The sequence below is a fragment of the Pelodiscus sinensis genome, chromosome 9, assembly GCF_049634645.1.
Source record: "Pelodiscus sinensis isolate JC-2024 chromosome 9, ASM4963464v1, whole genome shotgun sequence".
In the NCBI taxonomy this organism is placed as follows: Eukaryota; Metazoa; Chordata; order Testudines; family Trionychidae; genus Pelodiscus; species Pelodiscus sinensis.
The window spans coordinates 1360774-1366773 of record NC_134719.1 but is presented as its reverse complement, the minus strand read 5'-3'; positions in this window follow the sequence as shown (position 1 = coordinate 1366773).

Sequence of the window (6000 nt, the reverse complement as noted above, 5' to 3'; positions counted from 1 at the left end):
TTAATGGGTCTGGGTGCAAAGGGCTCCCCAGTGTCCTGGGGGTGGCCAGCATGGCCCCCAGGCCCTGGCGGGGGGCAGCGGCTGGCAGGGGGGATGGGGTCTGCGTGCCCCGGCGCTGTGAGCTCCCCGGGCCCGTGTGCCCAGACCACCCACAGGCAGGCGGCTGCTCCGCTCCCCCAGGCAGAGCAAAGTCCGGCAGGTCGGGTCAGGCCTGCAGCTGGGTGAGCGGGGGAGGCAGAGCGTGAGCGAGTGGGAGGGCACAGCGGGGCTGGGAGGGGGGGCTGGTCCCCTGGCAGCCCAACCCCTCCCTGGGGTACAGCCAGCTCCACGGCAGGCTGGAGACTGGGGTACAGCCTGTGGGCTTTTCTGCTCCATGGGCTTCCCCCCGCAACACCCGACGGGCAGAGCCCTAAGCACCCTGCAGCCAGAGAACAGCTCCCCGCTTGGGCTCGCCGGCAGCTCCTGTGGTGTCCAACACACTAGCCACACGAGGCTGTTTGGCCGGTTGTGTGGGGCTAGGTGGCTAGAATAATAACTCTAGACCCACCGACAGGCTGACAACAGTCCCCATTTCTGTGCTCACCAACAGCCTGACAACAGCTCTGCCCTGGCCCGATCCAGGACTCTCAGCGCTGGGGCCTCCAGAACCAGCAGCGGGTCGCGGAGGCTGGATGCGACTCCGCGAAGCCAGCGGGCTCCCGGTCCCAGCTGGAGCCAGTCACTCTCCTGCACTGGCTGAAGCGCAGGTCTGAGCCACCCTGCTGTGCTCCCTGGCTGGACAAGGGACCAACCCTCGGCCACTGAACGCCGCGGTGCTGCCGGGTGTACCTGGTGCCTCTCCTGGCAGGAGCTGCAGCTGTCCAGCAGCATGGCAGAGACCCGGCTGAGGGCGTTGTTGGCTAGCCTAGGTGCCCAGCTCCTTGGGTGCTGGCGCTCTCCTACCGCTGGGGCAGCTGCCCAGTGCATGGCATTTCCACAGCACCACTAAGGGCCATGCACTCGGACAAGGCCGTGCGGTGGCCTGCCTGGCTGGGAAGCCCTGGCCCAAGGGCTTGTTTGGGACAGTTACGTTGAACTCTGCAGCCGATACACAGAGGAGCTGCAGTAGGGCAAATCCTATGCCAGCTGGGGTTTCGTAGGCACACAAGCGCTTGCTTGTTCCTCCTAGTTAGCGTGTGTGCATGTGTGCAGAGGTGTGTTAGTGCATGCAGTGGTGCGTATGCGGGTGCAGAGGGGTGTTAGTGCGTGCGGTGGTGCGTATGCGGGTGCAGAGGGGTGTCAGTGCATGCGGTGGTGCGTATGCGGGTGCAGAGGGGTGTCAGTGCGTGCGGTGGTGCGTATGCGGGTGCAGAGGGGTGTCAGTGCGTGCGGTGGTGCGTATGCGGGTGCAGAGGAGTGTTAGTACGTGCGGTGGTGCGTATACGGGTGCAAAGGGGTGTTAGTACGTGCGGTGGTGCGGGTGCAGAGGGGTGTTAGTACGTGCGGTGGTGTGTATGTGGGTGCGGAGAGTGTTAGTGTGTGCGGTGGTGTGTACGCAGGTGCGGAGAGTGTTAGTGTGTGCGGTGGTGTGTACGCGGGTGCGGAGGGGTGTTAGTACGTGCGTATGCGGGTGCGGAGGGGTGTTAGTACGTGCGGTGGTGTGTATGTGGGTGCGGAGAGTGTTAGTGTGTGCGGTGGTGTGTACGCAGGTGCGGAGGGGTGTCAGTGCGTGCGGTGGTGTGTACGCGGGTGCGGAGGGGTGTTAGTGCGTGCGGTGGTGTGTACGCGGGTGCGGAGGGGTGTTAGTGCGTGCGGTGGTGCGTACGCGGGTGCGGAGGGGTGTCAGTGCGTGCGGTGGTGCGTACGCGGGTGCGGAGGGTTGTACATGGGTGCAGTAGGGGCCCAGCCCCAGCGTTGCACAAATGCCAGGCTCCGTCGCGTGACAGTTCTTCCCTTTCCTCAAATCTCCTTTAAAGAAACAGCGAAGTCGCTGTGCCCTGTTCATCTTACGGGAAGGGGCTCGGGGGGCTACTGAGCTGAGCGCCCCACTGGCCATGTCGTCGGCTGCGTGTGGGTAGCGTGGTGTCCAGCACTACGTGTAGGATTTCCCCAGCCCAGCAGGAACGGTCAGTGAATGCCCATGGTTGTGACCTGGGAATTCCCCTCTCCTCCCAGCTCCGGAGGTGGCCCCTGCCACACACACAACGTTCCAGCCACCACAACGTTCTTGTCTTGGAGCCTTGTTGCCATGCGCGGCGGCGTTCCTGCTGCGCCGCGCCCCAGAGCCAGCTGCATCGAGCTCGGCTGAGTTCCCTTTTGATGTTAATCACGTTTTTCCTATGAATCCTACAACAACCCGGGCTGCTCCCCAGGGGGCCAAGCGGGAGACTCCTGAACAAATTGGCCGCTGGAGACAAGGCCCAGGACGATGTATAAGAGGCACAATTGTGGTTCTGTGCCCCAGTTCCTGTTGCGGCTCGTCAGGGCCGCATCTGGTTTGGGGATGGCGGCTGGATGGGTGGTGTGTTTCACGCGCCAGGTGTGGGCTTCAGGTCTCCCCCCCCCCCCCATCAGCGAGACAGCTGCTGTTCTTCCAATTTCACACACACAGCAACAACCCGCCTCCTGTCGCACCTCAAAGGGCCCCTTTGTGTGTGGCAGGGCCGGGGGACGCCGCTGGGGGATGACTTATGGGAGCTAATAACAGTGGGAGGCTCAAGACAGGCCCCAGCCAGCCAGGTGACTCAGCCCAGCTGGGCTGTGTCACCCTGGGGGCTTTAAGGGAGGAGCAAGGCCTAAGACAGGGATGAACAAAACCTCTGGAGGGGTCTTCTCCCTCCATCTGCCTCCTGCCCTCCCCACGCCCAGAGTGCCGGGACCAGCACACTGGCGCAGCAGCGTCTCCTTGGCTGTGCGGGGGCACTGCGCCTTGCTTGGCCCTGGGGCCGCTCAGCTGGTACCTCACCTGGCTCCAGCTAGCCAGGCTCTCAGAGCACGAATGAACAGAGCGGGCAGAGCCAGCGCCCAGGGATGGGGCCGTCGAACCCATGCGCGTGTTTAAAAGCACCCCCGCTGAGTGCCCAGCCTGCTAGGTGGGTGGTTGGCCTCCCGATGTTGAGCTCAGTGTAACCAACGCAGCAACACCTGCCTGAATAGGAATAAGAGATCCTCCGGAAAAGGGAGAATTTTCCGGACAATCACGTCTAGACTGGCGCTTTTCTCCGGCTTATCCCCAAGCCGGAAAAAAGCGGCAGCCATGTAAATGCAAATGCCGCGGGGGATATTTAAATCCCCCGCGGATTTGCAATTGCGATGTGTCTCATTAGCAGCCCTTTTCCGGAAAGGGATGCCAATGTAGACACAGCCCCAGGGAGTGTTGACTCTGAAGCCTAGCGATGGCAAATGTAACAATTACTGTTGTTATCTATTTCACCAGCAGTCCTTTTAGCGGAAGCATCCAATTGCTGTGGGCGTGTGGGCGGAGCTAGTGATTGTGGGTGGGGCTAATGGGCATGTCCCTCTGGACAACACCCTGGAGAAATGAGCCTCGTCACGGGCCTGGATCGACTTGCTCTGTGGTTCCATGGATGAGCAAGTGGAAGAACCGCAGAGTCTCAGCCCCCTCTGCCAGCCTCGAACCTTGCACCCTTTACGCGCTAGTGTGGCGGCAGCAGGGTTACGAGGGGCGGCCAGTTTGGCTCTGAAACCCAGCACTGGATGTTTCGTGGCCTCAGTCACCAGCCCGCAGGCCCTGGCCTTGTCCCTTGCCATGCCAACTGGAAGGGCAGCTGCACCTCAGTGGAGGAGTTTGGGGTCAGAACTAGGGGACATGCTGATGTTTGAGCACTTGCAGCCATTGCCATCCTGCTTTATCAGCCGACACTGACAATACTCATGTCCCCTGGGAGCTGGGGGGAGAGGCAGCCCTGCTGCCCCCATTTCACAGATGGCAAAACTGAGGCACCAGCTTCTGCCTGCCTGTGTAAACACCTGGTAGCTGCCAGAACCTGGGTGGCCTCATATAGGCTGAACTGCGACCAAATTTACCCAGGAATCGAGGCATATGCCCAGGGTGATGCAGGGCCAGAAGGCTACCTCTGCCTTGCCACTGGAAGAGGCTGGTGCTGCCCAAGCCACGGGCAGATGTGGCACAGCGGCAGAGGGACTCCGGGACAAGTGCTGTCCCAGAGCCATTCAGCGCAGGACTGGGACTTGCAAGGCACAGTTGGGACTGTCCCCCCAATCAGAGACACGTGCTCACCCCCCATCCATGGTTTCCTCTAAGTCATGGGTTCCCAAACTGGGGGGGGGGGCGTGAAGAACTTCTGGGGGGGGCATGAGGCAACCCAGCCCCCCCATCAATTCCCCGCCCCCAAGTTGTGCTGCTATTTTTGGTTGTTTTTTTTGCTCAACAAGTTTTGCTGCTATGGGGGGGGGGGGTGAGTGTTTCTCAAAAATCAAAAAGGGGGCGTGATGCCGATAAGTTTGGGACCCGCTGCTCTAAGCGGCTACATACAAATAGTGCTGCAGCTCACAATTGCAACAGTCCCGTATTGCCTGGCGTGCATGGTAATGGAAAGCACTCCTACGAGAATCAGTAGCGCAAGATCGAAGCAGCTCTTAGTGGGAATGGGAGATCCCTCTTTTGCCCCTCGGGGACCCGAGAGGGCTCCAGCGGGCGAGTGCAAGGAAGTGAAACACTGAGTAAGTGAACTTAGCCTCTTAGCACTTACATGACCTAAGCGTATTTCATGGAGCATAGATTGGTTACTAACATGTCAGCAATATAATTGTTGGCCTAGCATGGTTAGTAAGACCTTGGAATACCCCGTTTGGCAAGGAGTGCAAACCAAGCCTTTCAGTCTTTGGAATGTCCTGACTGCCCTTGACTTGGCCATAGGACAAGGAAAGCACAGGCAGGGAGAGTAAGGGGAATCCCCATCAAATGAGATGAATAGCTTTGTAATTAAGCAGTAGAGAAACGTTATATAATCTAGTGGGTAGCGTGGGATTTTACATACAGTCCTAACTGTTAGGAGGCTGTGAATTAGAGGAGGGGGTGCGGGTAAAAGCAGGGAGTAGATAAAAGTGGGGTGTCCTGGCTGTAAAACGAGTGTGTTGCAAAGAAGCAACAGATAATTTATCTGTATAGCCTTTGTCCATGTAACTCATTGGCCTGTTATCCCATTGATCTCTGGGGTGGGGTATTCTGTAGCTATGCTGCAGTAAACTTGTTCCTTGGCTTTGAATGTGGAGTTAGCAGGGGGTTCTGTCTGCTTTGCTAAGTTCAAAAGGCAACCGGGGAGCTTGGTTGGTGGTCCCGGAGACATCCTTCCAAATCAGCGAGGTCTCCGACTGGCAGCAGCAATGCCTCTGCTGGGAGAAGTTAAGCCAGTTATAATAATTTTAGCTCTTGTCGGGAAGCTCTGGCGTTTTCCCAGAGTCCTACTGGTTTGGACTTGAAAATATTATTCATCTGTGGAAATAGTTTCTATTGGTACAGCAGCACCGATGCTTCTTAAATGGAGTGCCTTGGGGGAAAAAATGGGGTTCCCTAGCCAGGAAAGAAATCTGGGGTCCATATTCTGTGGTTTAGATCAAATTGGAAGCAGACCTCTGTCTGATCACGAAATATTTCCAATTCCACATGCAACTTGTCAAATAGGAATTTGGGAATAAGAGCAGTTCAAGAGTAGGGTGACAAGTGTGAAAAGTTAGAAATGAGATGGGTCCTAATAGTGCAAATATCAGACCTGTCCCACTAAAAATGGGTATTTCGGAGAACAGGTGCCCTGCAAAACAAGTGTTCGGCGTGATGAATGGGGGCTCAGAGTGAAGAGCAAAGTCCAGGGAATGAGGGTGTCTAAGGACACTTGGCCAGTGTCTCCCGACAAACTCCATCGTGCCATGCACTGGGGGGGACTCTGCCCCCCTCCCAGAAATACACGCAAGTTGCTGTGGAGATAACGGTGCTGCCTGCATGTTTTGACGCTGTGCTTTTTTCTTTGGTGATCGGCTAGT